The 10,819-nt window shown below is 38.6% G+C and overlaps 1 pseudogene; it reads left to right on the top strand.

The window, feature by feature from the left end:
- The first annotated feature begins 4,282 nt into the window (after positions 1–4,282).
- Positions 4,283–5,193, top strand: LOC132671828 (large ribosomal subunit protein uL1m pseudogene; annotated as a pseudogene).
- The last annotated feature ends 5,626 nt before the right edge of the window (positions 5,194–10,819 follow it).

Genomic DNA, 10,819 nt, shown 5'->3' with positions numbered 1-10,819 from the left:
TTGCCTTGCTTCACTACACCCTACAGACACCCAGACAAGACGGCCCTGTGTCTCAGTCCATTCGAACTGCTGTAACAGGGTACCATAGACTGGGTGATTATAAACAACAGGAATTTCTTTCTCACAGCTCTGGAAGTTGGGACGTCCAAGATCAAGGCACTAGTAGATTTGGTGTCTCGTGAGAGCCCACTTCTGGTTCACAGATGGCAGTTTTCTGGCTGTGTTCTCACATGGGGGAAGGGACAAGAGAACTCTCTGGGGTCCCTTTTATGAGAGCACTAATTCCAGTCAGGATGGCTCCACTTTCATGACCTAATTACCTCCCAAAGGCCCTACTTCCAAATACTATCACATTGGGAGTTACGTTTCAACGGATGAATTTGGGGGACACAAACATTCCGTCTATTGTACCATTCTTAAAAGAGTAAAAGAGGTTCATTTTCTTCGAAGACTCCTCATCACTAAACCAAGGGTCGAGAACAATAAGTAAATACACTACTTGCTGTTCTAAGACTGCATTGTGAGTTAATCTTGGTTCAAAGAAAATGAGACAGGCTGATGTTTCAATGCCAGAATGATAGCAAAAAAAAAAAAAAAAAAAAAAAAATCTGATGCCAAATATGGAAGTTTATTATATCCACAGTGGGGTAGAAAGCAAAGAATTAACAGGAACAAAAGTAACACATATGCCCCCAAATCTTCAGTTATCTCATGATGAGTCACTTGCTGAGAACAGTGGCTCTAGAGGGCTACACCATATTTTGAAACTGTGCTAAGTAACAGAGTAAAGAGGAAGAAAAAGGATATAGAATCTTATCAAGAAGGAAATGAGCCAAGCAAAAGCAAGAGAATCTCTAGAATACCTGTGAACTAAGTCTATTTAGAAACGTCAGAGCCCCTTAACCCTTTGGGAAGGAGAACCATTATTAATGTAGGCCCTTCATGGTTTATCTTTCATAGTTGTGAAAATTGGCCAAGTTCAGTCAGAACTACAAGACTGTGCTGTTGGTTGTTTTTTTTTTTAATTATATTATTGGAACATCAGCTTGTTGAAAAAAACAACACATTTCAATAGAACAATACAGATCACATGAAATCAAATACAACATTTATAAGTGGATTGATTACTGGGGCAACTGAGTGGCTTAGTTGGTTAAGCAGCGGACTTTGGCTCAGGGCATGATCTCGCGGTTCATGAGTTCAACCCTGTATCAGGTTCTGCACTGACAGCTCAGAGCCTGGAGCCTGCTTCGGATTCTGTGTCTCCTTCTCTCTCTGCCCTTCCCCCACTCACACTCTGTCTCTCTCTCTCAAAAATAAATTAAAAAAAAAAAAACATTAAAAAAATTTTTAGAAGTGGATTGATTTCTGATGCAAGCATTGCCTGCCCCGAGTGGACATGATTACCTGCCCCAGGAATAATATTCAGATAATGAAAGTTGAGCCCAAAGATATAACTTTCTTTATTGGTAGGTGGTTCTTGAGGTGGCTTAGGGAAATAAAATTGAACAAATTTTCTACCTACAGCATATTGGATTCTCTTTACCATGTAATTCTTAGTTTCCTAATTTACTGCTTGATTGTTAAGCAGTAACAAACTTCATTTTGTTTTGAAACTTTTGAAACTTCATTTCAAAAACAATACCAGCTTCTGTAACAAAATTCTATGCATTCTCTCATGTTACAATTGTAGAAATTTCTTCACTCTTGAATTCCACTAATTTCCATTAATAATCATTAGATTAGTAGATTAAACTTTGTTAAGACCTTCTTTCACTGAAATGTTTATTAACCTAATTCTGCCATTCTCACTAGGGGGCTGTTAACTCAAAAATATTTGTTCTTTTGTGTTTGTATTTCTGTTTATTCTTTTCCCCTCTAAAGTTAATCACTGGGGACTTTGTTTTTCCTGCTGTAAAATGAGTGCCTGCATCACATAAGCCTAATATTAAGAAAACACATCTCAGCACCTATAATAAAAGTGACCTAATTGCAGAAAGAGACAATGAACTAGTTAAAAAGGGTTTCTTTCTTTCTTTTGACATATAAGCTATACAATAGTTACTAAAAAGTACAATTCAGTCACATTTCTTCACTGAAGATCAAGTCTATTGGAGTGTTGGTATTACTGAAACCAAAGCACTTACTATTTAGTAACATCAAATTCTCTGATGAATAAGCTTCTGTTGAATGTTTACATTTTTTAAACAAGAACAGTGTTTCAGATTTCTTATGTACCTATTTATATTCATCATGTGAAACTGGAAACCATATGTATTACATTACATTATAATGAATCATTGCCACTAGGCCAACAGGAAGGAACAAAAAAAAAAAAAAAAAAAAAAAAGCCAAGGAACAATGCAATTTTTTCAGAGTTAACTGAATGCTAGACATTTTTCAATATAGCACCATTTTCTTTCTATGGAATAGACAAGAATGCCAACACGTATAGGTATGTGTATACTATATACGTATAATAGAATGCCAACATTTATAGGTATATGTATACTATATATGTATAATATATAGCATATAATTATATACACACAGGCATTCATATGTAGATGTACACATAGGAATAAACACATATGATCAAATCCCGAAGCAAATACATTGTTCTCATTTCTCTCAGTAAAAAAACAAAAACAAAAACAAAAAACAAAAAACAAACAAAAAAATATGTATCTTAAAGTTGAATTTAAAAACCATTATAGGGGCACCTGGGTGGCTCAGTCGGTTAAGCGTCCGGCTTCAGCTCAGGTCACGATCTCACAGTTCGTGAGTTCGAGCCCCGTGTTGGGCTCTGTGCTGACAGCTCAAAGCCTGGGACCTGCTTCAGATTCTGTGTCTCCCTCTCTCTCTGCCCCTCCCCTGCTCATGTTCTGCCATTCTCTGTCTCAAAAATAAATAAAAACATTTTAAAAAATTTAAAAAAAACCATTATAAAAATCCTCTTTACACACTATATCTAATCTACATCTAATATGTGGTTCTTTGAATGTCTATTTCCGCATGTAGTGTGATTTTTCTTACAAAAGTTAAATTTTCTTCCAAGTTTAACACCTCACAAAGGTGATCACATATATTTCCTACGTAAAATTTCTTTTCCTGAGAAAGCTTCTCAGAACGAACGACAAACTAAGAAGCAATAAACAAATTGATTTAAAAATCAACAACCCTTAAAATGAGCTCTTAAAAATGAGTCTCTTTTTAATCTTGGTAAATTACCGCGTTGTAACTGATCCTTTTGCATAGTGCTTATTAATGCAGAAGTGTGTGACAGAGTAATCATTTTCAGTCCTGCAAGTTATTTGCAATAAGATTAGATTCTGTTTTCATTTCTATGTTGATTTTTTTTTCCAGTTAAACATTTTCCTTATCCTTATCTCCACATCTCCTCTAATTCTGGTAGCATCTGTAGATTCCTAACACTTGGCATGTGCTACTTCAGGCAAACATAGCCCATGTACAATCTATATAAAGGAAGGGACCTCTCAACCTCCCTCCCTGTCTTATGTGATTTCAAAAACAAACTCAGGGTTCAGTGGTATGCATTTATGGCCACTAACATTTTTTTTTAATTTTCAGAGAAATCAAGTTTTGAGTTGATTATACTTAAGCTACAGAATTATGGAGTTTTAGGCAACAGCCCTTCGTTTTACCTCAGAGATTAAGTGACTTGCTCAACATCACATAGCTTAGCAAACAGAAGGCTTGCACCAGATTTCGAGTCCCTTTCCCAGGTGGGTAATCCCCAGTGTGTGTGCTGTAAGATAAATACAAATAACGTGTTGGGATCTTTATTGAAGAGAAAATGAGAATCAGCACTCTAAAATACCATTCAGTTCCATAGGATCCCAGGCTATTCTAGCCCTGTTCTAAACAAATAGAAATTCATAGATTTTATAAGTAAAGCCAAATTTTCAAATAAGGGGATAAAGAAAATGCAGCAGCATAGGAAATATGTGTGCTAAAAAAAGAATGTGCCTCTTCTTATCTCAGCAATACTTCATATACATTTTCTTAACTTGAGAAGTCAAGCTAAATTTGATTAAGCACATTTTTACATATCACATGAGCCCACCACTAGTAGAGAAGAGAGTGGAAACCGAAAGAAATGCCACAGATTTCATGGTGTGATTCAGTTTCTTTCCAAATGACACTTCCTTTGAAAAGGCATATATTTGGAATTTGCCTTTTGGAAAATGCTTCTTTTCAATTTTCAAATATAATTCTGGTGTAATTAATCTAATCTGCATTTCAAAGCTTCTTGAGCTGAACTTTCTCCCAAGCACGTGATCTCTGTTTATGGACCAGAATAAAGAACAGTGTATTGAACACAGTCCAGAACGGTCAACATGGTGATAGCCATGACAGAGCTTCCGTACGTCATCAAAGGCATAGTCTTTCCAAGACGCCTTATCAGACACCTGTTTATCCTTGTTCTGTCCACATTCAAGTGCCCAACAGACATTTTGCTGCTGCTACAACTCCTGCAAGGTAAACAGAACAGGTGCCCAGAAAAAGCATCAGATGAGAAAACAGATGAGATAGAAAATAAAGTCATACCCCTTTATGGAAGGTGGGCCTGAGGATGAGGTCTACTTAAAACACTTATCCGAGGCAGCTATACGAGGAACAAACAGCTAATTGCTAACTTAAGAAATATTAAATTCTGGACTTTATGAATCAAAAGCGAAGTGTTTATCTTGACTTGACACTGGACAAGGGGAAGAAGAAAAATGTGGAGCCATTGGCCAGTGGTCTTGGTTCTCCACATACTCATTTGTTTCAGAAATCAATAAAGTTGCCGTGTTTACAGGAAATGCATCAGAGATTAAAATAGCAGAAGAAAATGGAGCTGCTGTTTGAGGAGGAACCAATCTGATGCAGAAGATTTTGCGTGATGAAATTCAATCAGGCTTTTATGTAGCTGTGCTGGAAATAATGCCCAAGCTCAATCCATTAAAGAAGAAACTGGGGGGCGGAGGGGAGGAGAAAAGACTTACAAAGCTTACTTGGAATTCCATTGCCTGTGACGTCCCAAAAGTTCTTGAATTATTTAAATCTGGACACGAAATTAAGGTAGATGAAGAAAGGGAGAAGTTTTTGAGACCAAAATAGCTACACTAGATGTCAAGTGACCAGATAGCTGCTGATCTACAAGTAGTTGTTCTGTTACCAGTGTAGGCACTGGACCGCTGAATCAGGGACCCTTTGTGGCATGTGCTTTCCCTGAAGTTTGTTACTAAGGAATGAGCCATTGTTGCCAAAAGTAGCAGGAGCCCAAAAAAGCAACAATGAAACTGCCTAGAAGTGTTGCACTGTGAAATTTTCAGTCAGTGGATTAAGAAGCAACAGAAAAACTTATAAAACTATTAATTTAGTGTCTTGTTATTTCTTTTCTTTCTTCCTTTCTTTTTTTCTTTTCTTTACTTTTCTTTTTCTTTTCTTTTTTCTTCCTTTCTTTCTTTCTTTTTTTTTTTTTTTTTGAGAGAGAGAGAGAGAGAGAATGCACCCAAGCAGGGGAGGGTCAGAGGGAGAGGAAGAGAGAAAATCTTAAGCAGGCTCCATGCCCAGCACAGAGTCCAATGAGGGACTTGATCTCACGATGGTGAGATCATGACCTGAGCCAAAATCAAGAGTCAGACCCTTTACTGACTGAGCCACCCAGGTGCCCTGTTGTCTTGTTATTTCTTGATCAGCATGTTTAAAAATGAATTTTAAGGCTGGAAAATCTTGTAACACTTTCAAAAGTAAGAAAATAAAATGTTCTCTGTGTCTGAAAAAAAAAAAAGAAATAGTGTCTTAAATTGCTAGGTAAGTTTTTGTTCTTTTCTTCAAATATTTACATGAATTATTTGAGCTTTGTATGGATGGAATTTTGAAATATTCAAATTCCTTGAAATATTTTATTATTTAAGGTTCATATTTATTAAATCCTGTAGCATGTACTTTTCTGTGGAAATGAGGGTTCAGTTCAGTTATCATTTCTTCAGTACAGACAGTATACAGAGCAGAGTCTGGGTGATGGAGGAAGTGTAAAGTAAGCCAGTCTTCAGAGATATTACCCATCAAGGGGAATACAAAGCGATAAAATGCTTGTAAACCACAAGTTATAGAGGTCCTAAAAAGAGATACCTGCCAGCAGTGGCTAGACGAAAAGCTTCAGAGAGAAGCTGGCACTCCAGATGGGCCCTGAAGAGCCAACAAGGGTATCACGCGTGGGGTGGGGGGCAGTGAAATGAGGGGCTGAGGGGTCAACTTGACTCTTGCTCTCTTGTTTATTCATGAAGCCCCTTTTTTTAGATAGGATAGGATAGGATAGGATAGGATAACCCATGCAGTCATCTTCCCAGCATGGTGCCAGCTCCTTTGGCATCAACCTTGATTCACCCTCCCCACTGGGAAAACACATCTTGACTATCCCAGGCACCTGTTTCCAAGGGCTTACCTGCACCCCTTCGCCCACAGTGACTCCCCTGTTCAGCAATTCTGCAGGTCCCAAGCAGCCCTAAAGAAGCAGAGGAGAGCAGGCATCACAATTCCATCAGAACTCCCAACAGATACCCATCCCCCCGCCCCCCTAATCTCTTGAGTCCTGCTTGATGAGAAGACACCATTCAAACTAGAAATCTGGCTATACATGTGGCCCTGTGGCCCCATCCTCACTTCCAATGCTTCCTGACACCCCAAATGATAGTCCTTAACTCGGGGTAAAAAGCTTTTCTGTCCAGCTCTAGATCTCCCCTGTCCCTGGCTCACAGTGACTCTTTGTAGACCCTGCCGCACACACACATACACACACTCACAGGCACCTGTTGCTTCACTTGTGTTTTGCTTGCGTTTCCCCCTCTATGTGAAACACAAGCCTCTCTTCCCTGGGTTGCCACAGTAATTCCTAGCCATACGTGAGTCTCAGCTTGAATGAATTCTTTTCTTTTGATAGCTTCTTGCTCTCTCTAATATAACATTTTAGCTTTTCTAAACTGAAGCCGTTACTCAGATCAGCACAATACATCCATCTTGAATTTTTGTCCATTCAATAGAGGATTGTTCCTCCTTTGGGGTAGGAGAGGGAATGAAGCTACGAATATTTATGTTAAGTCTTTTTTTGGTGGGGGCATCTAAAATGATAAATTTTGACACAAACTCATCAAAACATTGCCACATTTAACTCTCCTACTTCATTAGGAAACCACTGAAATTACCTAAAAGAGGAATGATAAGGGATCACAGCAGATGCATGAACAGGGCAATGGCAAAAAAGAGAAAATTCAAGGAAAGAGGATCAATAGAATGTGTAATTACCTGTCTCTGGAGAAAATAGGAGGAATCAAGGGAATGAATTTGAGCCTTAGAAACTAAGAGAAAGATAGTATCTATGATGGAATTTGGAAGGTTCAAAGAGGAAGAAATTTCTTTTTAATTTTAGAATTTTTTTATTGAAGTGTAATAACATACAATGTTATATTAGTTTCAGGTATACAACATACTGATTCAATAATTATATATATTACTCAGTGCTCATCATGATAAGTGCAGTCACCATCTATCATATTGTTGCCGATATTCCCTATGCTATACCTTTCATCTCCATGACTTATTTATCCCATAACTGGAAGCTTGTACCTCTTAATCCAAAAAAGGGAAGGAAATCTGATGGGACAGCAGGACATTAAGTGAACGTACAACCTGCAAATTTATAGCTATAGAACCTAGGGGGAAAGGAGTGCCTGGGTGGCTCAGAGAGTGAAGCATCTGACTCTTGACTTCGGCTCAGGTCATGATCTCCTGGTTCATGAGCTCGAGCCCCACATCAGGCTCTGTGCTGACAGTGAGGAGCCTGCTTGGGATCCTGTCTCCTCTCTCTTGTGCTACCTTTCTCTCTCAAAAATAAATAAACTTAAAAAAAAAAAAAAAAGGACCTGGGTTGGGGGGGACATCCTAGTGTGAAGAAGGTAGGGAATCATTTTAGAGATTACTGAAGACACAAGAATGTATAAAAAAAAGAGAGAGGGTAAAACCAGTGCAAAGGCTGTGGCCTAGTGGGACATCTACAGTCACAAAATGAGAGGAGGAAGTGAAAGTAGTTTAAAAATTAAAAAAAAAAAAAAAAAAAAAAAGGAAGCGTCAGAAGAGGTAGTGAACCAGGACAGTGGAGTATGGAATTAGCCAAAAGGAGAAAGGGATAAAGGACAAGCTGTCAACATTGTTGGATGCTGCTGAGGAGTGAAGGAAAATGAGGACTGAAGAAAAAAAAAAAAGCTGTTCCATTTGGTGATCGGGAAATGACATTGGCGACTTCAGAGAGCACAGTTTCCGAAAGCAAAGCAGGAGGGGAAGCTAGATCACAGACAGTCGAGAACAAAATGGGAGTGGACTTAAAGCCATGACGGTGCTTGGAGGGACCACTCCAGTCCAGAATGATAGTGATAACAGATGGAATATCAAATGGGAGAGATGTTGGGCATGTTCACACTTCAAAACACCTCTGCAGCCCAGAAACGGAACAGAAACGGTATGGTGAGTGGCCTAAAGCTATAACCTGCTGGATTCTGCCAAAAGCCAACAGAGGCATTCAGGGCCTGGTCTCATATGGTGCATTAGGGGCTAAACATCTCCATGTGAGGCAGAAGATTCACCTGAAATCAAGGGCTGGGATCAAGAGTCGGGAGCTGCCTAGGGCTACGGGCTTGTACAAACCTACATACCTAGGGAGGGTGGAAAAAGCAGAGACAGTCTCATAGCCAGAATCTGATCCCGGGGAAGAGATTGGATGTACAATACTTTATAATAATAAGACAAGATCTGGCCTGGGAGTCCCAGAAACCACAAAGCTACCAAGTAGGGAAGGTTGAGTTCTGAGGGACAGAGAAAGGAAGGAAAGGGAGCAGGGAAGGAAGGATGATGGAAGGAAGTGCTGAGAAAGAGAGCCCAAAATAGAAGCAACAGCGCTGAGAAGAGTTTACTCCGGACCAAAAAAAAAAAAAAAAAGGATGGGAAGGTTATAAGACAAAGAAAAGAAATTGGAAGTTTATATAGTCAAATACTGAAAATATTGAAAGAGGTTTAAATACGCCTGTGTGTTTTGTCTGCCCAGCATCGATTTCCTTTTATCCTAGTCACAGCATTCCAATTTTCCTTGGATAACCTGACTCACTCCCTGTCTACATGCATATTCTAACCCCCTAACTAAAATGATTGGTTCAGAGATGAGCAGGTGAGCAAGCCAATGAATTAGAATCAGTCCTAAAAATGTTTGTGGATAGCAACACTAGAATAGAAGTCCCCTGCCTCTGGGTATTGCTGAGAGAATAGGAGTCTGGCACTGCCGGCAGACTTTTTGTCATCGCACAGGGAGCTCCTGCCTAGAAATGGAGCCAAGACGGAGAGAAATACGTTAGAGAGACGGAAAAGGCAAGACCAAGACCTAATGGCAGCATCTGATGCCCTGGATCCAGCCATAGGGGCTTCTTATCAGTTTAGTGAGCCCACACGTTTCCTTTTTTGATTAAGTTGGTTTGAATTTGTTTCTGTTATTCTTACCTAAAAGACAGCTGACAAAACAAAAATGAAGAGGCACAGGTGTTTCTCTTTGAAGATAACACGAGCAGCTACCTAGAAAATCTAAGAAAATCAACCGAAAAGCTATCAAAAACTAATGATGCAAGGTCAAATGCAAAAAAAAAAAAAAAAAAAAGTTAACAAACTGATCGTTTTAAAAATAAGAAGTGTGATAAGAAAAAAAACAGATTCCATTTACAATAGCAACAAAATTAGGAAATAGTCACCAATAGCACCGTACCTTGTAGATATGTTCAAGAACTACAAGAAAAAGATTAAAACTAGACAAAGACCTGAATAGGAGGATTTAATGTTGTCAAGATAACACTTGTCTCCAAATTACTCATAAATTCCATGCATTTCTAGTCGAACAAGAACTGATCAGTAGCTCAATGGAAAAGAATAGACAGCCCCGAGACAAGCTCAGGTACATGAGAAGTTAGTATTGTGATAAGGAAAAGAACGGACTCCTCAATAAAGGATATTGAAACAATTGCCTATTTAGAAAAAACTTACTTTTTTTTTTTTTTTTTGAGAGAGAGAGAGAGAGAGAAAGAGAGTGTGTACACACAGGCCCACACGAAAGCAGGGGTGGAGCAGAGGGAAAGGGAGAGAGAGAATTTCAAGCTCTGTGTCCAGTGTGGAGCCCAATGGGAAGCTCGATCTCACCACCATGACATGAGCTGAAATCAAGAATCGGAAGCTTAACCAACTGAGTCACTCAGGCACCCCTTAAGTTACTTTTTTACCTCATGTGATTTTTTAAAAAATAAATTCTAGGTGGATTTAGGTAGGGAAACAAAAACATTATCAAACTATTAAAGGAAAATATATAGAAGACCGTGTTTAGGACCTTTGGGGGTAGGAAAGGTCTCCTGAAACAATATGCAAAATGCAAAAGCTGTAAAAAGAGAAGGATTGAAAAGATAAATAAAATTTATTTTATTAACCCTTTAAATTTGTTGAACAAAAACTGTAAATGATATTAAAATTCCAGTTGTAGACAGGTGAGCACACTGTAACATATATAGCAAAGGACTTAAAAGTTCTTTGTTATATGTCCTCAAGAAAAAGATTAAACAAAGGAAAATGGACAAAATATATGAGAGGCAATTTACAAAAGAGGAAACATAAATGGCAAACATTTGAAAAGTTGCTCAGTCTCATCAGTTTGGGGGGGGAATGCTAATAAAAACACGGGGATATCATTTTTCACACATTTGACCGACAATACATAACAAAGAGTGGG

Source organism: Panthera onca, chromosome A3 (genome assembly GCF_046562875.1).
Source record: "Panthera onca isolate mPanOnc1 chromosome A3, mPanOnc1 haplotype 2, whole genome shotgun sequence".
NCBI lineage: Eukaryota > Metazoa > Chordata > Mammalia > Carnivora > Felidae > Panthera > Panthera onca.
This window is presented reverse-complemented; position numbering and strand designations above follow the sequence as displayed.